Below are 25,780 nucleotides of genomic sequence, written 5' to 3' on the forward strand. Positions count from 1 at the left end.
TCTTTTTTGCAGTTTTTCTTCTCTGAGATCATTATTTCTTCTTCCATTCTCTAAGCTCACATTTTTACTCATGTATATGTTTATTCTTTTTTCCAGTTGATTTTCTCTGACGTTGTTGTTCATCCTTTTCTGCAATCCAAATGCAAACAACCCATACCCAACAAAGGTGTAGTCTTGCAGTTTTTAGCTTTTAATTATGTATATGATGATGTTCATTTTTTTTTCTTTTCTTTTCTATTCTTATGTTATGTATATGATAGTTTTAATGTTTTTTTCTTTAGTTTTTAGGCTTATGTTATGTATTTGATGATGTGCTTATTTTTTTGCAAATGTATTTCCTGCATCATTATCTAAATATTGTTTTTATCAGAATGTTCTTTTATCTCAACATCCGAATGTTTGTTTCCTCATAAATCTAGAATAGTTAGACTTGTATATATAATAAAGAATGTTAATGACATAAAGGAACTGTGGAAGCTTCATGATAGGATTGAAGATATGTGGTTTGTTTATAGTAAAGTGAAGGAAGAGCATCTGGAGATGCTTCAGTAGGAAAGAGATGGACAAGCTAAATACATTATGGAACTGTTACCCCTAGAAAAATATTGTATGTTAATGTATCAATATATAATATTAGGGACATCAATACAAGTATTTGTGTCTACTGATATGGTGGCATCGCTTAAGCCCAAGTTGGTTGAAAGTGGAAACATATTTGATGAAGAAATTTAGGGTATTACCAAATGATTTACAATACAAGTCATGTACTCATCGTTTTAAGTTGCTTTTCAACTTTAAAACAACTGTTATTTTGAAGGAATGTCCTGACATCCCCATGTACAAGCTTAACTTCAAAGACTTTGTAGAAAAAAATTCTGCAAAATATGTCCATGATGTTCTATATGGTGACACAAATCAAATTTTATCATACTTAATATTATTTGTATTTTCTATTTATATCAATATAATTGTGTGTGTATTTTCCTTAAGCAGATGTCAAATGCGCTTTCAAACACATGACTTATTGCCAACAACACTCGAGTCTAAAAAAATGATGTGCATCTTTCGTTATGATTAAAATTAGGTATTCTAATCTTATATTTATTTTACTTGTATGTTGTTCATTTATTATGATATAAACACATTGCTTTTATGTACTGGAGTTCAGTTGAATTGTATCTTATGGGGTGATTTTACATCATCCTTGTTCCACTATCTATCAGAAGCATCTGATACTGATATTATTGTTTTGGTTATCAAGCATGGGAAGATAAAGGATTCCACTGGTAATTTCGTGTATATTACTTATCTTATGCTTATGACATTATCATGTACTACGATGTTTCTTAAAAAATTTATTTTTTGGTTTTTTAGAGGGTTACCCAGTATCCAATGGAAATGCATGGAATAGTACAAAGTTGTCTATCAATTCCAACATTAAAGTTCATGAGTTTAGAAAAAGGTTGTATAACTGTTACATATATGTATATATTTTCAGTTGATGCAATCTGTCTATCAATTCGATTACCGATATTTTAATGACCTTATAATATTGTTCTTAGTTTCCCTTAACAACTGCGACATGATATGACCATGTTGTTGGAAGTTTTATCCAGTCGGATGTTAAGTCAGAGTTCTGGCACTTCTCAAATTATTTCAATTGACCACTTTCTTACCGCAACTCTCACTATACAATTTTCTGACCTGTTTAACCAACATGAGGTAAACATATATACATTTTCTTTGAATTAAACACTATTGTCTTTACATCAATAACTCAAGATTAACTGCATCATACATCAATAAAAAAATAAAAACTCAAACCAGTAAAAATGAAATTCACAGTGCACAAGACAAAGTACACAAATATCTGATGGAAAAAAATTCACATGCTAAAATGATTCTTCAGGTATTGGACCCACTAAATAAGGGCCCAAGCTCTTCATTTTCACATGCAAGGTATTACCGAGAACGATGATCTTCCATGTTTTGATTTTTGTAACAAAGTAATCAGCCTATTTTTCCTTCCGTTTGTTTTGCTATAAAAATTTGCACTTTAAGGGTTTTGTTAAGGTTTGAAGAAGGAAGCAAGTTTGTGAGAGGGAGGCAAGTTAGGTAAGCAATACACTGCCACTCCTTTTTTTGTCATAAAAATTTGTACTTGATGATGATGTTATGGGATTTGTTAAGGTTTGAAGAGGGAAGCAAGTTATCTTTGTGAGATGAAAGCAAATAGCGAGAATCTTTCATATTCTTCCTGGGAGGTAATCAAGGTAAGCAATACAATGCCACCCGTTTCTCAAAAACTAAACTTTTTCTTTTTTGTTTTCTTATTTTTTGTAGGTCATAAAAACTTGTACTTGACATTCTATGTTTGTTGCAGAAAGATGTTGTTTTGAGTCTGGTTACCGGTGACCACCCAGTAAGTAAAACCAAATGAGAAAGATCATCTACGGTTGAAGATGATGCCCATAATACTGAGATTATCCTGGCCATTGATCACACTCTGATCATGCTGTCATGATTCATCCACCAAACTTATAGGTGCCATTAATCCTTATATGTGACATTGTAAATATGTTTCTAAAATCCTTATAATCACATTCTGATCACGCGGTCATGATTCATCCACCAGACTTAAGTTTTGATGAATTAATAACTGTAATTTCTTTATGCCACAATTGTAGCTGAGAGTGCATTTCTCATAGGGCTTCAAGAGCACATAGATGGTATAAAAATGACCATGTGGTTAAAAAGAAAGAAGAAAGTGATTGATTTAATTGCATATTCTTCAAGAAAAACCATTTGACAGTTATCATCAACATATCTATTTGACAATAATTATTTGAGATACCTTTTTATTTTATCAGAGGTCATTATCAACCTTTTGAGGAGTTGTCATCATTAAAACCATTTGACGAAATTGCTTGCACGAACCTGCATAACACACAGAACCACACAATGATCTTGTGAAGTTAAGTCAACTACTTCACTATAAATTTTTCTCTACCATTCAGGATGAGTAATGTTGTTGTTTTAGACACAATCTGTAAGCCGCATACTTGATCATATACAGTGATTCAAGTTTTTCCCACATCAAAGTCACAATCTTCTTCCTGACGACTTACCTCAGAACTTTATCTCTGAGGCATAAGATAATTATATTTCTATCCTTATCCACCATCTTTGCTTATGCTTGTGTTAGGCGTGAAAGATCAATGCCTCACCCTATAATGCTTTAATACACTTCTAGTGAGTTAAAATTGCTTGCATATTCACTTTCCACAATCCAAAATCGTTGTGTCCAGAAAAATTCTCGATCTCTTATTTACCCATGTTGCTCACTTGTAAACAATATCTATTTGCCCCATAGTGGACACCACTTGATGTGAAAAACCGACATAGTAATTCCAAGCACTCCAGAAGAATTATCAGAGTTTCAAACACATCAATTTTTTTATGCATGGAGAAAAATAACACCTATTTTTTTCAAATGCTTTCATTTCCTCATCCATAGCAAAAACTAATTTTTTTAATACATCTTGAACAAATGATAAAATTCTCACTGAGCAAACAACTGTAATAAAATTATGATATTATAATAAAAAGGTGTTTAGAAGAGACAAATTTTAAAATAAGATATTTATGTACGGAGGAAAATGCTTTTTTATCTCTTCTCAAAAAAAGAGATAAATCATTTGTCCAATATCACAAGTATGTAAATTATACTAAATAATAAGTAGAAAATAAATTACTTATGGTAAATTAATATAAATTATAAACAAACAAATTAAAAAGTTTATTAAATTAATATCACAACAAGCATACAACAGCCTAAGCACAAGCAATATTCTCTGAAACAAAATGTTAAGACATTCTACCTGACATCACAACAAGTAGACAACAACCTAAGCACAAACAAAGTTCCCTGAAACAAAATGTCAAGACATTATGTCTGACATCATAACAAGTACACACAAACATATCAAACTCCCCCTGAATGTCATAATCAACAACACAAAAATAACTCCCCCTGACATACAGGTGTAGATGTTTAATTGGCTGCATTGTATGGTAAAACACTAGCTGGATTCTAATGTCTTGACTGATGTCATGACATGCTGTGGAGATGTTTGTTTGACTACATTGTATGTTAGAATATCTAGCTGTACTCTGATGGCTTGGCTGATGTCATGACATTCTGAGTAGTGTACTGCAGGTTTAGCTAATACAGGATTTATTGAATGTCAAACTGGATGTTATGATATTCATCCCTGTCAGCAGATACTGAGGAATAGAACAGTGGGTGTTCTGCTATAACTCTGCATTTAGTTTCAGACTGTTTATCAAGAGGATAACAGACCTGGCATAAGGCCTACTGTCTGGATGTCAAACTGGATGTTATGACATTCATTGACAGCATTTACTGAACAATAGGCATAGTGGTTTTCTGCTACATTTCAGTATACAACTCAGTCTGCTTATCAAGAGGATAACAGGCATGATGTAAGGCTCTATGTGTGAATGTCAAATTGGATGTTTTAACATTTATTAATGTACGCTGATACTGAAGTATGGACAGATTGGTTCTGTACAGTACAGCAAATTATACAGTCTGTTTTCAGGAAAAACAGACTTAGCATATGGTTAATGATTTGGAAGTCAAACTGAATGTTGTGACATTCATTCCTGACAGCATATGCTATATTGTAGGTTGTTTAGTTTTTCTGTTTCAGCATTTTTCTCAGGCTAAAATCCAGGAAACCAACAACCAAGCTACAATTAAGGAACCTAACAAATAGCCTATTTGTTAGCACACTAATATGTGGAAATTAGTTAGAATCCTATGTGGCATTATTTGTGGAGGTCTTGAGATATTTTAGGAACTAAATATGGAGATATTTTAGGAACTAAAAGATTGAAGACCTTGTTTGTAGCAGAAAGTTTCTGCTGACTTTGTAACAGCAAAGAAGAAGTTTGTTGCGATTTTCTGAAGACCCAAATCCAGTTGGGTGATTAGGTTATAAATAGCATATTGTAACCTAGTTTTTGTAAGCCTCATAGAATGAAAATTTAGGGGTGTGTGAGGTAAACCTCCCAACCTGTGGGAAGGTTACCATGTGTTTCTCAGTGTTCAAAGCTGAGAGTATTTGTAACTCAAAGCCTGTAGGCAAGAGTGATTATGTGCTTGAACGAAGCTGTGAAGCAAGTTCAAGTTGTTTAGCATTACATTGTAATTGTAATGATAGGAATGGAAACTGGAGGTTTCTATCTAGGAGTTCCTAGGTATATATTGCATTGGGTAGGGATTAAGTGAAGAGTTGTAAACGGGGGAGTTTAACTCTGAATTGATACTGCTGATAGTGGATCTTCTTCCTGGCTTGGTATGCCCCCAGACGTAGGTGATGTTGCACCGAACTGGGTTAACAATTACTTGTGTTATTTACTGCACTTCCTTTTTAAGTTCTGCTTAATTCTTGTCTGCGCAGAATTGGATGTCATAACAACTCGTGTGACATCGAAAGTGACAGAACTGGGTGTTCTTCCATTCTATGGTGATATAGTAGCAGATGTTGTGACATCTGTGAATGTGTGCTTATCAGTACTGGGTTTTAATTTGTATAACTGTCTTGCTGTATTAGTAACAAAGTTGGTTCAGATGTCATTACTTGGAGTAGAACATCTGAATTCTGACTATGCCAGAATTTCAATTGGTATCAGAGCAGGCATCCTGTTCTGTTTCTGGATGAGATCCATGGGTGATACTTTCTGGTATCTTGCAAGGAGTTGTGTTAGTACTGATGTTGGAACCTGTGGAAGGTTCTGTGATGTCCCTGAATGGTCCCTTGAAGTAGGTGGATGGACTATTCATGACAGGAATTGTGTGAACCTGTCTCTAGAGTCTGGCAATTGGCTCTTGCGTGGGACAGCTGTGCCAATATTGAATCATATTCAAACTTGGTATGGTCTTGAAGGCTGATCTGGTGAAGTGTGTGTTCATAGGTTGAGTTGTATTATGATTTCCGCTGCATAATACCTGTCAAAACTCAAACTCTGATGTAGTTTCCCCTCGTGTGGATGAAAGGCTGCTGGATTCAAGATGTCCTCATAATCTACTGAAGATGTCCAAGATACTTGAGTCTCCTCAAGTCCACGCATCATGGTAAGGATCACCTGATCACTGATTCCTTTTACTCCCTTGGGTAGTGCATATAAAGTCCTTGAAGACTTTCAAAGAGAGTTCGTACCAAGGAGGTCGAACTAATGTTCTATGAGATGTTAGAACATGCTGTTCAACAAGTATGCAGCTACTGGTTGAAGAACAGATGTTTAGGTGTCAAACAAAGGGATACTTTTGTTTGGAACCTACTTCTGACCTGGAAGAGGAGACATCTGTGAGTGCTAAGTTGACAAGGGTAGGGTCAACTGTGTGTATGCTCAAGAAGGTCACTTTTAGAAGTCTGATCTCTAGAAGTGGAGCTGGTTGAGATGTGACATTGTGCAATCCCTGATGTGTGCCTTATCCTTGTAGATTGATCTGGGTTGGATAGTTGTTTCCTGAAGTACTATGTTGTGTTGGAAGACAAGTCCCCTGGATGTTAGAAGTCAATAATGGGGTAACTTGACTGCCTTTCATTTAAGAGGATTGGGACCATGAATCTTGTTATTCAAACACCACGATCAGAAGTGGCAGTTCTTTCAAGGAGTGAGAATATGAAGATTCATAGGTTGGTTGATGTAGTATGCTCTGGCAATGCATGTCTGCTATTGACTGGTGTTCCTTTAGTACTTATGGTCAGCTGAAGTCTGATTGGTGTGATTGGAGTATGTATAGGTATAACTCATAGAGTTAGGTGCCACTGGTAGGGATGGTGTATGTCATGTTGAGACATGTCTGTACAATGCATGGATATTGGTGTGAAGTTTCCATGATTGTTAATTTGAGGGGGAGTTTTGGTTAACCTCCTCACATTTGGTCAGCCTAGGGTCTGGTTGGCTGTTGACCTGTGTCACATGGGTTCTGGTGGTTGTGTGACACATTTGTAAGGAAGAATTCATCTCTCTCATTCCTAAGGGTGAATTTAATCTGAGAAGATTTTCAAAACTGTTGAAGTGCTTGCAAGCAGAAGATGTGACACTAGAAGAGTATTTTCAAAGTAGTCTTATGGTGGAAGTATCTGAAAGGAATATTGGGAAAGGATTTAAGATCAATGTCAACTTGTGCCAAGTACAAGTATTTAATTGATTATCCTTGGAGCTCAAGATAACTGATGTTCTTAAAGATGTTGGAACATCTCTTCTTCAAGACCCTGTGCAGAATCACAGGAAGGATAGTACATTGGTTTATGATCTATCTCTTTGGTGGCAGCAAAAGCATATGATCTCTAAAAAGGTTTCCTGGCAAGAAACATGTTCAACCTTGGTGTGTACAAGAAGAAGAAGACATCATAGTCTTGATGGTGGTTACTTGGATCAGTTTATCTCTGATCTAAGTAAGGAAGTGCATTGGCTAATGCACATTGTGAAGTTAAGAACAAGTGGTAGCACTCTTAACATCATGGAAACAGTCTTGCTTTAGGAAGTGGAATCCTTGGTATAGCTGAAGGGTTAGTTTCTAACTGGTCCTTCTGAAGACTCGTGCATCAGAGTGTCTGATGTCTTTGGAGAAGAAGCAGGAATTCATCAAGGTGTGAGCTTGGATGACTTAACTGCAAACCTGCAGGATGGAGGTTGTTTACTCAAACTTGGTTCCACAATCAAGTCTATGAGAACATTGAACTCTTGTTCTGTGAAGGGAGGAAGTTCTTTCAAGTGACAGAAGAAGGAGCTGAATTCAACAGCTAGATGTTAAAACACAATGTTGTGACATTTGGTTCAACATCAGAATCTTAGTTGGTGAAGTGGCACATCAACTTAAGATAGAAGGATCTACAGAGGTGTAGATTGGGTACTTCAAAAGGATCGTTCTCATTGCAGTATTTTGGAGTTGCTGGATGGAGAAGATGCTACATGTCTTAGAGAATCTAAGTTTTGTTTAACATGCAGCTTGAAGTTCAAGTCTCACTTGGAAGGTCAGAATATCTTTGGGAGAAGTCTGATAATCTTGGAGAGGTCAAAAAGTGGCATTTGACTTGTTCATATGAGGATTCATGAAGGAGGTAATCAACCAGTGGCATTTGGTCTATCTCAGAAGTGAGTTCAAAGAATCAAGATAATCAACATATGGCAGCTGATTATTCTTGAGGAAAGTCTGAGACAAATTACTTTTGAGCAAAAAGTAGTAAGTTGAAGACAAAAAGAGGTGTTTTCTATTCATCTCTTGGAGCTTGTGGTAGAAGTTCTGAGCTATCTATGGAAGATTGTCTCTTGTAATGGGATGACAATGTATATGTCCCAATTTATGTCTGGGTTCTTTTGGATCAAGCTGGTGACTCAGTGATATCTGAAGACTATCAGATGGTGTTCTTTGTTATGTGTGAAGGATGTCCTAACTAATGTCAGAACACTTTGTGAAGTGGTTGTCTGTTCTGGTTAGAAGAGAGATTGACACAGAGTGTGGATGTGTTCAGCCAAGAGGGTTGAACAGAGGGTGTTCTCTTGAAGACATGAAGATGCGTCTTATATTTTCCATTCATCAAGTGGTCTGGGTTCTCTTTGAATCAGGAAGTATGTGAAGGTCCAACCTTGGGGTGTTGGATATGTTCATGTGTGATCTCCAAGTTTCAAGAGGAGAGTTGGTTGTTCATGACAGGGGGAGTTCTATCTTTGTGCTGCAAGTAATCATCAAGCTTGTGGTCTATGTGTTCTCAGATAACAAGGTATGGCACCTTGTTAGTTAGTGGGATGATGTGGTGTGTGTCAAGGATGAGTGAGCAGAAAAATGTCTGACCGGATGTCATGACATTGCCTTGGACAATATTGTTATTTCCTTCCAAAACTTACAGTCATAAGGAAATATGGATGTTGTGTGTCTCATTATGATGAGCCTGTGTGTTACAGTTGTGTGGTACAGGGGGAGTAACCATCTACTGTTGTTTTGGTTGTAGTGGTGCTAGATGTCAAGCTACCACTGGAGATAAGAAAGTGGTTTTAGGAAAAAGTGTGTGACTACTTGATCCAAGCTGGGAAGCAAGATCAAGTGGGTGGTGTCTTGATCAAAGTTGTAAAGCAAGATCAAGAGGGGGTATTCTTGATTAAAACTATGAAGTAAAATCAAGATTCTCTGTCTGACATTTGTGTGTAATTCTGTTTTATTTTGGTTTGTAATTTAAAGTGTTGCTTTGGCAACATTTTTGACAAAAAGGGGGAGAAACACCTGTGATGCCCCAGGACAACAGATTATGTGTTAAACAGATATTGAAGATCCTCTAATCCAGAGGTTGTGCTGCAGCTGTTGTTCCACTTCTAATTGGTGTGAGTGTGTTTATGTGTGCTGCAATTAGAAGTATTTTTTTAACTTCTGTATGTGTGCTGATATGTGAAGTTTTTATTTAACTTCCATGTGTGTGAGTGTGCTGCAACTCTGAGTGTATTAGCTAGGTTAATTTCCTGCTAGATGTGAGATTTTCGCTGCTGTGGACTCTGTTGTGAGACCAAAGTGTTTTAGCCAAAAATTTGCCAAAGGGGGAGTTTGTAGATGTTTAATTGGCTGCATTGTATGGTAAAACACTAGCTGGATTCTAATGTCTTGACTGATGTCATGACATGCTGTGGAGATGTTTGTTTGACTACATTGTATGTTAGAATATCTAACTATACTCTGATGGCTTGGCTGATGTCATGACATTCTGAGTAGTGTACTGCAGGTTTAGCTAATACAAGATTTATTGAATGTCAAACTGGATGTTATGATATTCATCCCTGTCAGCAGATACTGAGGAATAGAACAGTGGGTGTTCTGCTATAACTCAGCATTTAGTTTCAGACTGTTTATCAAGAGGATAACAGACCTGGCATAAGGCCTACTGTCTGGATGTCAAACTGGATGTTATGACATTCATTGACAGCATTTACTGAACAATAGGCATAGTGGTTTTCTGCTACATTTCAGTATACAACTCAGTCTGCTTATCAAGAGGATAACAGACCTGATGTAAGGCTCTATGTGTGAATGTCAAATTGGATGTTTTGACATTTATTAATGTACGCTGATACTGAAGTATGGACAGATTGGTTCTGTACAGTACAGCAAATTGTACAGTCTGTTTTCAGGAAAAACAGACTTAGCATATGGTTAATGATTTGGAAGTCAAACTGAATGTTGTGACATTCATTCCTGACAGCATATGCTATATTGTAGGTTGTTTAGTTTTTCTGTTTCAGCATTTTTCTCAGGCTAAAATCCAGGAAACCAACAACCAAGCTACAATTAAGGAACCTAACAAATAGCCTATTTGTTAGCACACTAATATGTGGAAATTAGTTAGAATCCTATGTGGCATTATTTGTGGAGGTCTTGAGATATTTTAGGAACTAAATATGGAGATATTTTAGGAACTAAAAGATTGAAGACCTTGTTTGTAGCAGAAAGTTTCTGCTGACTTTGTAACAGCAAAGAAGAAGTTTGCTGCGATTTTCTGAAGGCCCAAATCTAGTTGGGTGTTTAGGTTATAAATAGCATATTGTAACCTAGTTTTTGTAAGCCTCATAGAATGAAAATTTAGGGGTGTGTGTGAGGTAAACCTCCCAACTTGTGGGAAGGTTACCATGTGTTTCTCAGTGTTCAAAGCTGTAAGTATTTGTAACTCAAAGCCTGTAGGCAAGAGTGATTATGTGCTTGAACGAAGCTGTGAAACAAGTTCAAGTTGTTTAGCATTACATTGTAATTGTAGTGATAGGAATGGAAACTGGAGGTTTCTATCTAGGAGTTCCTAGGTATAGATTGCATTGGGTAGGGATTAAGTGAAGAGTTGTAAACGGGGGAGTTTAACTCTGAATTAATACTGCTGATAGTGGATCTTCTTCCTGGCTTGGTATGCCCCCAGACGTAGGTGATGTTGCACCGAACTGGGTTAACAATTACTTGTGTTATTTACTGCACTTCCTTTTTAAGTTCTGCTTAATTCTTGTCTGCGCAGAATTGGATGTCATAACAACTCGTGTGACATCGAAAGTGACAGAACTGGGTGTTCTTCCATTCTATGGTGATATAGTAGCAGATGTCGTGACATCTGTGAATGTGTGCTTATCAGTACTGGGTTTTAATTTGTATAATTGTCTTGCTGTATTAGTAACAAAGTTGGTTCAGATGTCATTACTTGGAGTAGAACATCTGAATTCTGACTATGCCAGAATTTCAACAGGAAACATACTCCCCCTCAAAGAAACAACCTTCACACAGAGAATACAAAAAAATCAAAAACACAACTAGACATCTCTACACTATCCACTCCCCCTTTTTAGCCAGAATATGACAAACCAAGCAGACATTCATCAATGACAACAAAATAATAGAGTAAAGCAGTAGCATAACATGTAAGTTAGAGGTATAGACCATGGCACACAAAGGTGTAATACTCAGGGAAAAGGCCCACAAAAAACATGCAAAATAAAACAAAAAAACAAACAACTCAGATGTCAGTAGAAACATCTGATTCATTCCTTGTTGGCTTAATGTTTGACTTAATATTTTCCATATTTTCTGAAGCATTAGTCTGCTGAGATGATGTTCCAACATCTTCATCGATATCAGTCCCTTTTACAATAATTGAATAATCAACCATAACATTAATGAAATCCATCACACTCTTGGTTCTGGAGTTAAATACTCTGTAAGCTTTACTATTTGTAGAGTAACCAAGATATATCCTTTTGAGATTCAAATGTTCAAGCTTCTGGTGCCACAACTTGACTTCATCTTCCTTGGACATTAGGCATGTGGAAGAGCAAGTAGTTTCATGTGAGGAACAACCTTAGGTTTCCACTCCTTTCTAGTTTTAATCATTACATGATTAACCCTATGATGTGTTGGATGTTTTGGATAACCATGTAGTCCGTAGCAGAATGGCTTTATATGTCCATATTTACCACAATAATGACATTTCCAAGGCACAAACTTGACTTTAGTTTGAGTTTTTTGATGTCTGGCATGATGTTGTAACATTTGGTCGGACATCATGGGCTCATACTTCCTTTTTAGAGGAATAAATTTTGTCACAAGGGTTTTTCCTTGTTTATTTTGATATTGGTAATTAAAACCAATACCTTTTAAGTTTCCAGCCTCTTTTCCAACTTGAAGAATTTCATCTAGCATATCAGACCCATTGTTTAACATTCTTATGATTTTGCTCATGTTTTCAAGTTTAGAAGATAATAGAGTTACCTCATTTTCAAGATCAGTTACAATAGATAAAAGTTTCTCTTTTTCAGCTTATAGTTGAGCTATGATTCTCTTCTACTCTTCTCCTGTCTTACACACCTCTTCACTTCTGACACAAATATCTTTTTAGGAAGCAACCAATTATTCATAAGAGACATCCTCATCACAAGAATCTTCATCAGATTCATATATACTAGTGAAAGTTGTAACATGCTTAGCAGTTTCATCATCAGTTTCACCTTCAAAAGAATTATTTAGAGTTTCAATCACATCAAATTATTTTATTCTTGGAGACAAATAACACCTATTTTTTTCAAATGCTTTCATTTCCTCATCCATAGCCAAAACTAAATTTTTGAATACATCTTGAACAAATGATAAAATTCTCAGTGACCAAACAACTGTAATAAAATTATGATATTATATAAAAATGTGTTTAGAAGAGACAAATTTAAAAATAAGATATCTATATACGGAGAAAAATGCTTTTTTATCCCTTCTCAAAAAAGAGATAAATCATTGGTTCAATATCACAAGTATGTAAATTATACTAAATAAAAAATAAAAAATAAATTACTTATGATAAATTAATATAAATTATAAACAAACAAATTAAAAAGTTTATTAAATTAATATTAATTGATATAAAATTTTAAATTAATGTTGATAGATCAAGTATATTTCAAATAATTATTTAAAGATAATTTTATCATTTAAAAATAATTATCCAACGTATTTCTCTCTTTCTTACTTTCATATTTTTCGGTTTAATATATATTTTTTAATTTTATATTTTATATTTGTTTTCATTTTACCCTTTTAATTTAGAAATTTTTATATTAATTTTTTAATTCTTCAAAATATTACATTTTAATTCTTACCGAAAAACTTGAAAAACAATAATAAAATTCGTTATTAATGAACATAATAAATTCTAAAGAGTTAAATTGAGTAATATAAACAATATTTTAACATAAAACCCAAAATAAATATGAGGTTAATATAAGCGACCAAAAAATTTCCACTCTTCACAACTTTTATTTCAAACTAAACACAATCTTATGACCCAAAAACGTGTCACAATGTTAAAGTCAGATACTACACTTGTAGCGGAAACTGAAAAAAAAGCCCTCCACCAAACCAAAAACCTGAAGAAGGGAAAAGCACTTGAACGTTTGGTTTCTGTAATGGAAATTTGTAGTGCATTATGTTTTTGACACGGAGCATGAGTCTCTTTGCCATGTTTCTGAACAAGAAAACCGATCAAGTTATTGATTGGACCCAGGCTCCCCCTTTTAACATGCAAAGTTTTACAGAGAACGATGATCTTCCATGTTCTGAGTTTTGGGAAGTTAGCAAAGTAATCAACCCTTTTTTCCTTCTGTTTGTTTTGCTATAAAAAATTTGTACTTTATGGGTTTTGCTAAGGTTTGAAAAAGGAAGCAAGTTATCTTCGTGAGAGGGAAGCAAGATAGGTAAGCAATAAACTGCCACTCCTTTCCTTTTTTTGTTTTGTTTTGCTATAAAAACGTGTACTTGATATTCTCTGGTTTGTTTATTGCAGAAAGATGTTGTTTTGAGTCTGGTTACCGGGAAAGATCATCTACGGCTGAAGATGATGCCCACAATACGGAGATCATCCTGGCCATTAATCACGCTCTGATCATGCGGTCATGATTCATCCACTACACTTATGTTTTTGTCTCCTTAGAATCCAAGAACACAACAGTAAGAGCCTATAGAATAGATCATGTTTTTGTTTTTTTCAAGTAACTCTGGCTTTGGAATCTATTTATATAAAAAAATGGTTCTGAGAAGTCTTGTAATCCTTCCAGATTTTGTTACCAAACAAAGCAGCTCTGGACCCACTTTGAGCTTTTCATGGTTGGAAAGATTTTGTAAATATGTTTCTTATTCAGTGCTAGTTAGCAGTAGCAAATTCATTTCTTTAACCAATATTAACTTGTCATATTGAGATTTTCATTCAAAGTTGCATGCTTTTAAACAACACTTTTCACCTTATAACTCACTTCTGCCTTGGATGGATATAATTTTTATGCAAACTGTTAGGTTGTAGCTCTACTGATGGTGCATATCTAATCAATGATGCTTTAAGTGTATATTGTTTACAAGCAGTTTGATATACTGATGATATCTGCACTTTCAATTCCGATAAATGAATGCAAAATTATCTTTTTTGACTTGTCTCCTTCCCACAAAATCTGTTACTTTTTATTTAGTGAAGCCATTGTCTTTGTGCTGATTGTTGTCATCTGAACAATATATGTTTTGGGGCAAGATGAAACTAACCCGTCCATGTTATTTTCATGTCAATGTTTGGACGAATATTGTACGACACCGGATCATATAAAGGTGTTAGTTTAGCTTCGGGTGAGGATTTATATAGTTGTCGGCTTATCCTAGACCTGTCCTTCACGATTCTATCAGCGCCGTCTTTGTTCCAAAGACTTTCAAGGATACGCTTTAGATGTTTATTCATTGTAGAGGATAGAAAAGGTAGAGGTCTGACTAAAGTTCCACATCGTTTATGCGTAAAAGAAATTAAGCAGCTCAGATATAAAATGAAAGGACCTCTACTTGTGTCAGTTATGGAGCCGTGTGATGATGACATACGCTAGTTTTTGGAAGAGTCCTCTTAACTGAGGTCTCTGCAATATTAGTTCAACTTTATGTTTTGTTTTTTGGTATTTCTTACTGTTATTTAGTTCATTTAGGTTTAATTCTGTTTTATTCTATAAAATTATAAGCTTTGTAGTATTATGAATTAACCTCATAGTTGTCCTTATACATTAATTTACACTCTAATGAGAACTCATCTGCAAATGGTGTTATATTTAGTCACATATTGAATCATTGCAATGAACCCATTTGCAAAAGAGATTGCTAATGGTGTTATATTTAGTCACATATTGAATCATTGCGATGAACCCATTTGCAAAAGAGATGACCGATGTTGCATTAAATTTCAAATCCATAGCTCCTCTACCTAGTATTAGGCCAACGAGAATGAACGAAATGGATGTGGTCAACGTACTCTTAAGAACTAACATATCTAAAAGTATTTAGATCTCGTTGAGATGTACCCCACTAAAAAATCTTTCCGTATAAGACATCACCTATGGATGGTGATGAAAATGGGAAGATTATGAAGAACTAATAAAATTTCAAGAGAAATTTCTTATAACATGTTGTTTCAAGGATTCTGCTATCTCAAACAAGTAGAGTCCAGAGTCTATTTTACCAAAACAAGAGTCTCGTATGACACATCTTGCATTAAAGATGAGAGGCAAAAATAGAGTCAATGAGATGCACTTCATTAGAAAATTCTGCCATGGCCTTATTACCATTGGGTAATTTAACCGGTATTGAATTTATCCTATTATATGTAGAAAACATGTCTAAAGTAGAGCATATGTGGTAAGTAGCACCATTATATGAAATTCATAAATCTAATTTTCCGATTGCAGAACAGTATGAAACGGATTTGATATTTTGTGTGGAGGTCACTGTACAAGCCCTGATTCACACCGTGCGAGGCAACATCTGCTCCTCCTTTCAATGTGTTGGACTTGAGCATTGCTATTAATTCTCAGTATTCCTCTACAGTAAAATTTTCAATTTTGTTTCTACTTCAATACAATTACTTCTTGTAGAATTACTTCCAAGTTTGCCATATTATGAACACTAGAATTTTCTCTACTTCTCTCAAAGAGATCGATCGAACTTTAATGTCATCGAAACTATTTTGCCTCTCATCTTTAATGCATATTTTTAATGAAACTATAAGTGAAATATAATGTTTGGCAGTAGCTCAGTTTGATATGCTTGAACAATTTGGTGGGGGTTTAATAAAGTTAAATTGACCACCTTGCTGTGAAATGAAGATTACTATAGTTTTTCATTGGTGTTTTTGAATGAAATATGTTAAGCCTAACTGTTTACTTACAGTGCATGCATAACTCTTCTACAGGGTTGTTTTGTATGTTATAGCCATGGTAGTTTTTGATCATCAAAATGGTGAGGCTTGTAAAGATGGAACAGATAATTTGCTTATATATAGCGCCTATTTTCAAAGGTGAGTTATTATTCATGTGTTGTTTTTGCATTGAAATTCAATTGTGCTAAATTGGGATACTTTATTACTAGTATTTAAAGATAGGGGGCCAAGTGAGTGGGTATCAGACTCAAGTCCCAAATCGTCTACATCATAAAAGAAACTATACTGCTTACGTATAAAATGAAAGGACCTCTACAAATGATAGATACGGAGCCGTGTGATGATGACATAGCGAACTATTCTTTCGCCTTTTACTAAAGAATACCGTGTCAGCGTCACAATTAGCGGCATACGCTAGTTTTTGGAAGAGTCCTCTTCATTGAGGGCTCTGCAACATTAGTTCAAGTTTGTGCCTGAGCCTTCTTCATTGAAGGCTCTGCAAAATTGGGTAAGGTTTGGTCTGTGTTTGGTTCATTGTTGTACTTTGGCTATTTGCCACTAATTAGAATTAGATTGTGGACTGATATACAAATGTGTGGTTAAGTTGTTTATCTTCAAAAGCCGTAAGTTAAGTGGGTTCAACTTTATAACCCAAGAATGATTCACACCTTGTGAGGCCACCTTTTAATATGTTAGACTTTGAGCATTGGTGTTAATCCTTAATATTCCTCTACAGTTTGTTTCTGAGCTATCTACTTCAACATAATTACTTCCAGTACTAATAGCTTTTATTCTTACAGCCCACAATATTATGATGTATGTATGACTAAATTTTAAATTTTATAGGGGAGTGTACACCACAAGGAATTCAATAAAGTATCAAATTGCTGTAGTATCCTCTCAAATTTAAGACAGGTTTAGATGTCTACATTTTGTTGAGCAAGGAGATATGCTCCTATTTTGTAGTCTTTTCCCTCGTCTAAATACTGTATTGAATGATAAATTGCAACATAACCAAACTCACACCATCTAATACCCCATATGAATCCCCTTGTCATTTTGTGGCTGGACTAGAAGGAAGTAAATATCAACAACTTTGGTGACTGGCGTATTTTACTACTGTAATGTTATTTTCTTGTCTTAGTTTTTGAACCAGTTAGATCTCTTTTTCTCAACTTTATTCTTTGCGGTTGTCTTAGTTGTTAGATTTGTTTATGGACAAGAATGATGGGTGAGGACTTCATGGTAAAATTTCCTAGTCCCACACTGCTAATGAGAGAAATTAGATGACTTTGAAGTTATATATAAAAGGAAGTTAGTTCTATTCAAAAACTATCTTTGCGCTTGGGGCAATGACGCAGCTAGTGAGGTTCTAACCGAGGCGCGTCTATTGCTGGTTGAAAACTATTTCCAAACCCCCTCTTAGGCTTGGGTTCAACTCAAGCCTTTGAGAATTTTTGAAAGGACTCCCTTAGGGGTAAAGTCCTGCAAATTTAGTTCAATATTTATACTTATTCTAAGAAGATCAACCTTTATTGATCCTTTGATTTGTACAATTTGCCAGTACCAAAGTTCTCATCTGGCCACAATGACAATCTTCAACTCCTACAAACCTCATTACCTTTTCCAGATTGAAAGAGTTAACTTGAAACAAAACAAAGTTGATATGAAAGTTAGGATTTGGTCTCTATTCTGGAAACAAAAATATTGATATGAAAGGTAAGATTCCTCTGTTAAATAATTGTTCTAAAAAACATGATAGAGGAAAAGTGAGGAGATCATGGAACAAAAGATTGCATACATTCACTTTAAGAGATTCCACAACTGCAATGGTTATACATAGTTCATCTATTTGGATCCTAATGTGAGTTGGTGTATCCATTAAGTGAACATAGTTGAGTTGGTGTATCCATTAAGTGAACATAGACTGTAAATAAAACCTGACACAGTTTGGGGAACAAATAGGTCTTTCACGAAAAGAATGCTGACATTTCTTTTCCCTTTTTCTCTTTTCTCTTTAGTGAATTATTGTTGTTATCTTAGTCCCACATCAGAATTGTAAGAGTGAATATTATGGACAGAAGTGTGTGATGCTTTACAACATACTTACCTGGATGGGGTCAATGGGTGATCAAAAAGGCCCATGGCCTAGGCAAGTGACTTCCATTGCACTTAGGAGGGGTGCTAGCCTAAGGTCTACTCATGTAGTGGAGCCTGCATCATAATTTGTTGTTGTGGGGGCTTGCGTTCGCGCAGCCCCTCCTAAATAAGTTACAATTACAATTTTGTTGAAAGGTGAAAACATGGCCTTACTTTTTTTTAAAGGTAAATATGTCCTTGTGTTCTGTTAACTATATTCTTTTAAAGACGAAAGTCATGGTTTGCTAATTTCATCTGCATAACTTCTTCTATCATGTATTGGAGGTTGGTGTTTGATATCTCATCAATCAGGAGATTGTTTTCTGATGAATTTAGCTTAGTTTTTGTATCGAGTAGAGATTTTTCATCTCACTCTCAAAACGACACTGAATCGGTGTAAACAATAATTTTCAATGCAAACCATAACCAACTTTTCTTTAACCTTTCCTTAAACAGTTTTTAAATCCTTCAAAATTTATCAATTTCAAGTTAACTTTGATACTTGCAATGTTCAGCCAAATCGACCTAAGCATATAAGTTTTTGAACATTGAAGTTAAACTTTTGTCGCGGTGACGCGTGTTTCAATCTTTTCATCACACATTTTAAATTGTCTGTTTTATTTCATTGTTTTTTATTTTCTTATTCATATAATGTTGATCGGGTTATATTTAAAGAGATCTCGGAGTTTGCCATTATCATCTTTCTTTTTTCTTTTCTAATTTTTTTTAAGTTTCTGATAAATTGACATGACTTTGAAAAATAATAAATTTTGTAACTTTTTCAAATAAAAATTCATGGAACATTAAAGCAGAGGTTATCCAAGTTTCAAATTTTCATTGTGGTTCCTCTTATTTTATTTTTATTAAACGGTGTTGTTAAATAAAAATGATGGTAGAGTTCACGCTTTTACAAATACAGTTCTTCACCAAACTCCCAAGTACGGTTCCCCAACCACCCATTGTTTCTTAGATAGTCTCAAAGTTTGTAAATACAAATTTTCATCAACGAATTCATCTTATTATTTATCGCCATCAATCATCTTTGACTATCTTTGTTTTTGATTCCTTCTTTGAAGGTCTTTGATTCTAAATTTTACAACCCTTCATCCATATTCAAAGCATAACAAATAAGATCAACATAACCGTACATTTGAGGTGGTGCAATCTCACTCCTAAATCTATTACGAGTCAATTGATAATTAAGAGACATTGTAAGTTGCCCTTCAATAATACCTGAAACACGAGTCTCAAATAACTCCTCATCTCTAGTTTCACTAGTAAGAACCTCAAACTGAATCTCTTCTACCATAGTTTCTGATTCTTTAACCTCCAGGTTTTTGCACTTCATCCCCATACGAGTCTCATCAAAAGTAACATCTCCGCTTATGATCAATTTGAGGATCCATCTTTCAAGTTTTTAACCTTTCACATCTTCAAGACAACCAATGAAGATACACTTCACAATCCCACCGTCAAGTTTTCCTTGTCTGATATGAAAAAACACGAAAGCTACAAAAACATTCAAATTTGAGTAGTCTATCAGTTTCCCATTATGAAATTTCACGGTGTCTCGAAGTTTATACTCATGGATGCACGTGTGTTAAATAAGTTGTTGTGGCAACAACTTCACCCAAGTAACTCTTTGTGACAACAAAAACCACAATGTAACAAGTAAAGTTATCGTATCCACGAAGATTGTGTTAACTTAGTACAAGAACAATGTTACTTTACTTGTGAATACAATGCAGCGAGTTCGTGTGCTAAATTGGAAGACTAAAATCTAACTAATGGTGAACATATATAGTTATAAAAACGATTAAGTTCCCCTTTCGAATCATTTACTCCTAGATGTGAGAAAATCTCATGACTAAATTCATAATGACTTTGCTTTAATGATGATTTTATACAAAACCACATTTTTACAACCTCGCAACTAGGGGTGTGCAAAAAACCCGGTTATCCATACCCGAATTGGTATCCAAGTTGTTCCACTTTTAAAAAATCAAATCAAATGCTAAAATAAAAATTTGGGTATCCGTTTTGTTATCCAAATATAAAACGTTACCCATTATAAAAATTTGATTGTTATTTGGGTATCCAAATTTTACTATGCCTTAAATTTTTATATTTGTCTGTTTTCATGTTTTATCACATTATAAACTAATTTTATATTTTAAATTATTTTAAAATTTACAAAAAATTATTTAAAAGAAAAATTCAGATTTCTTTTTAAATAATTTTTTTTGATAATTTTTTTAATTTTCAAAAAGGTTATTTTTTCAAATTTTCAGAATAAAATAAAATTTATTTTCAGAAAAAAATAACTAAAAAAAAAGTAATTTATTATAATTTCAGAATAGAAATTATTTTTTATTTTCGATTTCCATTTTTTTTAAATAAATATTTTTCAGTTATTTTTATTTTTTGGAATAATTTATGTTTTAAGTTTTTTTTTCAATTTTTTTTTCATTTTCAGAATATAATTTTATTATTTTCAATTTTTTATATATATATTTTTTTCTTTTTTTTGAATATTTGTTTTTTTTTAATTATTTTTTAAATTTTAAAAGAAAAAATATTTTAAAACCTCATAAATTTGTTTATGTTTTTAAATTTAAAAATTAATATTAATTTAAAGAAAATAAAATTTAAATAAAATTAAATAATTTTGATTAAAATCGAAACCCATTTAAAACCGGTTTGGAATTTTAAATTAGTTTTTGTGAGAAGTGGTTTGGTTTATAAACCATAACCATAAAAATGGACTGGTTCATATTAAATTGTATCCATGCACACCCCTACTCGCAACCTTCCAAATACTTGGAGTCTTCAATTGCAAGGATACTCTATTTGCTGAAAGCAACCTCTCAAATATTACGAGTCTCCAATCACAATTGGACAAAGTTTTATGGCACGTAAATAAGAAGATTATTTTACAAAACACGGTTTTACAACCTCACAACTTTCCAAATATTGGGAGTCTTCAATTGCAAGGATACCCGCTTCACTGATTCAACATGACGGGACTATGTGATGCAAAAGAGAAATAATATCTCATCTGCATTGACAGGCTCACTATTTTCACTTCTACCGAAAAATGTTTGGGCTAAAATCATCTGAAAGTACCTAAATGTTGGGTTATGAATACGGGTGGAAATCTGGGTGGATGGGTCGGGGCTTCCCCACCGATAATATCTCTCCAGAAAATGTCTAGCTCTTTCTGCATAAAATCACAATGAGGAACTCTAACTACAACATCGAGGTCACTCTGAAATCCTAAAAGGTTAGCAAATTCCCGGTGGGTAAACTTATACTCACGCCCAAATAGTCTAAAGGTGGTTAAATCCATGACCATGGTTAGGCTAGTAGGTAAGTGAACTAAAGAACTCTAGGATAAGGTTTCAGTAAGTGACGTTCATGGCCTCAGAATACTCATCCCACTGGAGTTGGTGACACATCTATCTAACAGAAGCTTCGAGCCCTAGGGCTTCTAAGCAATGGGGTCAGGGTATCTAATGGGAAGCAAAGGTCTTTCAGATAGGACCGCATAACGTTTCCTCTGGGTGTCATCTCTGAACTAAACGTACATGTTATCGAAACTCTGCATCCTGAAAATCTGGTTAGAAGGAATAGGCAATGTAGAGCGATGGGACCTGAAATGTAACATGACACAAGTTAGTCATGTTAAGAAAATAAATAATTCACCGTTATATATATATATATATATATATATATATATATATATATATATATATATATATATATATATATATATATATATATATATATATATATATATATATATATATATATATATATATATATATATATATATATATATATATATATATATATATATATATATATATATATATATATAGAAATATGTAAAAATAAAATAAAGGGAATCCTGAGTTGCCTCCCACGCAGCGCTTTGTTTTACGACGGCATCTCGATGATTGTTTGAAATTAGGTTGTTGGTGCAACAAGGGGTGGTTTTGTCAAAGAATGGCGAGAATAGAAGGTAGGAATATTATCGTTGTTATAATGTTTCAACCTTTGTCCATTTACAATGAAAGGGCTAGATGACTGATTTCGAATCTCAACGACACCAGATTTCATGACCTTTGTCACTTCAAACGGTCCTGACCATCTGGAACATAATTTACCTGGAAAGAGGCGCAATCTGGAGTTGAATAGAAGTACCGGGTCACCAACATTGAATTCTCTCCTCGTGATTTGCTTATCGTTCCATGCTTTGGTTTGTTATTTGTAAATTATGGCCTTTTCGTAGGCATCGCGATGGAGTTCATCCAGTTTGTGGAAATCTAGTATGTGTTTATCAGCAGCTGCCAAATAGTCCATATTTAGGGCTTTGATAGCCCAATAGGATTTGTGTTCTAATTCGAAAGGTAGGTGACAAGATTTTCCATAAACTAATTTGAATGGGGTTGTTCCTATAGGGGTCTTAAAGAAAGTTCTATAAGCCCACAATGCATCTTGTAGCCTAGAGGACCAATCTTTTCTAGAAATGGAACCAGTCTTTTCGAAAATCTATTTTATTTCTCTGTTTGACATTTGACTTGTCCACTGGTTTATGGATGATAGGGTGTTGCTACTCTATGTTTAACGCCATACTTGCTTAAGAGTTTCTTAAAAATTCTTCAAATAAAATGGGATCTTCCATCGCTTATAACTAAGCGATGGACACCAAACTTGGGGAATATATAGTTTTTGAACATTATAATAACCACGCATGCATCGTTCGTAGGTGAGGCTATAGCCTCGATCCATTTAGACACATAGTTGACAACAACGAGTATATACTTATGTCTCATGGATGAAGGAAATTGACCCATGAAGTTGATTCCCCAGACATAAAAAAATTCTACTTCTTGAATATTCTTTAAAGGCGTCTCATTGTGTCTTGAAATGTTGTCAGTGCATTGGCACCGGTCACATTTGATTATGAAAGCATGAACATCACGCCATAAAGATGGCTAGTAAAGGCATGCTTGAAGGATCTTAGCACAAGTCTTAGATGTGCTCGCATATCCATCATAAGGAGTGGAGTGGCAATGAGTAATGATATTTGGTATCTCCTCTTCAGGAACACAACGATGGAATATGACGTTTTCTCCTCTCTTAAAGAGGAGGGGCTCGTCCCATAAGAAATGTTTTACGTCATGGAAGAATTTCTTCTTCTATTGGTAGGTCAAATCTGGAGGTAATATATTTGTTGCGAGATAGTTAATGAAGTCAGCATACCAAGTTACACTGGTTACTATTAGGGCAGCTTCGATGTGTAGTTCCAAATTGTCAGGGTCGTCATCGTGACTTGTCCTATTATCAACTGAAGTTATTAATCTATCATATATGAAGTCATCATTTATGGGAATAAGGTCCGGTTTCAGATGTTCGAGTCTCAAAAGGTGATCAGCTATCACATTTTCGGTCCCCTTTTTATCATGGATTTCTAAATCGAATTCTTATAGCAAAAGGATCCAGCAAAGTAGTCTAGGCTTCACATCCTTTTTGCTCAGTAAGTATCGAATGGCAGTGTGATCAGTGTATATGATGATTTTGGCTCCAACTAGATAGGAGCGGAATTTGTCTATCACAAAAACTACTGTTAGTATCTCTTTTTTTAGTAGTGGCATAGTTTACTTAGGCCTCATCTAAAGTTTTGCTAGCATAATATATCACATGTAGTCTCTTATCCTTTCGTTATCCTAGAACAACACAAAGAGCAAAGTCGCTGGCATTGCACATAATCTCGAACGGTTGGTTCCAATCTGGTGGTTGCACGATAGGTACAAAGATTAGTGCACGTTTCAGGAGGTTGAATGCTTCGAGACATTTTTTGTTGAAACAAAATTCGACGTATTTCATTAAGAGACCAATTAAAGGTTTAGTGATTTTAGAAAAGTATTTGATAAAGCGCCGGTAAAAATCGGCGTGTCCAAGGAAACTTCGGATTTCCCTAACTGTTCTTGTGGGTTGGAGGTTTTTTATTACCTCAATCTTAGCCTTGTCAACCTCAATGTCTCTTTCCAAAACTATGTGTCCCTGGACTATACCTTATGTAACCATGAAATGACATTTCTCCCAGTTTCGTACAAGATTGACTTATACGCATCTTTCCAGAATTCTCTCTAGGCAGTTTTTAAAACTGGATCCGCATACTGAGAAGTCATCCATGAAAAATTCCATGATCTCGTCAATGGAATCTGCGAATATAGACATCATACATCGTTGGAAAGTTGTAGAGGCATTGCATAGTTTGAATGGCATTCACCGATAGGCAAATGTTCCATATGGACATGTAAAGGTTGTTTTCTCTTGGTCATTAGAGTGAATAGGAATTTGGAAAAATCCAGAATATCCATCTAAATAACAGAAATAAGAGTGTCTAGCTAAACGTTCAAGCATTTGATCAATGAATGGAAGGGGGAAATGTTCCTTCCTAGTTACTTTGTTCAGCTTCCGATAGTCTATGCACATGCTCCATCTGTTTTCTATATGTTTCGCAACAGATTCTCCTTTTTCATTTTGTACAACTGTGATACCTCCCTTCTTTGGTACCACATGTACATGGCTAACCCACTTACTATAAGATATTTGGTAAATTATACCAACATCAAGCAATTTAAGCATTTCTCTCTTGACCACATCACTCGTTATAGGGTTTAGAGTCTTCCTCCAGCATTATCTGGTGCATGCACACAGACAGACTTATCTCCTTTAAGTCATAGATATGATAGCCTAGGGTTGTAGGGTATTTTCGTAAGACATCCAATAGTTGATTAGTTTCATCACTATTTAGATTCACACTTACTATAACTGGATGATTGAGTTCCTTATCAAGAAACTCATATCTCATATTCTTAGATAATTCCTTGAGCTCTATCGAAGGTTTCTTATGATCAGGCATATGGTCTGGGGTGAGTGCTAGGTGTAGCGGTGTAATCGTTACCATTGGAGATATTGACTAAATCCAAGGTAAATCATACAAAGTCGAGTCGCCACCGCACTTCTATTTATCCAAAGGAATGGCTAGAAAGCGAACAAAGGTCTAAAAAGTTTTACAAACAAAACTAGAAAAAGGGTCAGAGATCTGGGTAAGGGGGTTGGTTATGTCACGGGAAGGTGTTAGGCACCCACAACATCCTAGGTACTCCTACGGAGCCCTTTTTACAACTTGTTGCAACAGTTATTGTTTATGAAATATTTTATTGTGCAAACATGATTGAAGAGATGAGAAAAGAATATACAAGTTTATTACTTTTGTGTTTGGATGGATGAAACCATTGCCTACGTACCTTCTTATAAAAAGAATAGGATCAAAACCTCGTAGTTCGGCT

The 25,780-nt window shown here is 34.7% G+C and overlaps 1 long non-coding RNA gene and 3 other non-coding genes across 5 annotated transcripts; all 4 read left to right on the plus strand.

The window, feature by feature from the left end:
• The first annotated feature begins 13,384 nt into the window (after window positions 1–13,384).
• LOC127120003 (uncharacterized) lies at window positions 13,385–17,769 on the plus strand. Of its 2 annotated transcripts, none has more exons than XR_007802984.1 (4): window positions 13,385–13,794; window positions 13,884–14,047; window positions 15,808–16,415; window positions 17,124–17,769. It is a non-coding gene; the product is annotated as an uncharacterized LOC127120003 (long non-coding RNA). The 2 variants fall into 2 exon arrangements; XR_007802985.1 differs by having other exon boundaries at window positions 13,386–13,794; window positions 15,808–15,945; window positions 16,311–17,769.
• On the plus strand, window positions 16,609–16,725 carry LOC127124545 (U5 spliceosomal RNA). Its single transcript, XR_007804024.1, has one exon. It is a non-coding gene; the product is annotated as a U5 spliceosomal RNA (small nuclear RNA).
• Window positions 17,612–17,762, plus strand: LOC127124452 (U4 spliceosomal RNA). The gene has a single exon (XR_007803940.1). It is a non-coding gene; the product is annotated as a U4 spliceosomal RNA (small nuclear RNA).
• Window positions 17,770–18,379: 610 nt separating the features above from the next.
• On the plus strand, window positions 18,380–18,540 carry LOC127124124 (U1 spliceosomal RNA). Its single transcript, XR_007803760.1, has one exon. It is a non-coding gene; the product is annotated as a U1 spliceosomal RNA (small nuclear RNA).
• Window positions 18,541–25,780: the final 7,240 nt, after the last annotated feature.

This window comes from Lathyrus oleraceus, chromosome 2 (genome assembly GCF_024323335.1).
Source record: "Lathyrus oleraceus cultivar Zhongwan6 chromosome 2, CAAS_Psat_ZW6_1.0, whole genome shotgun sequence".
Lineage (NCBI taxonomy): Eukaryota > Viridiplantae > Streptophyta > Magnoliopsida > Fabales > Fabaceae > Lathyrus > Lathyrus oleraceus.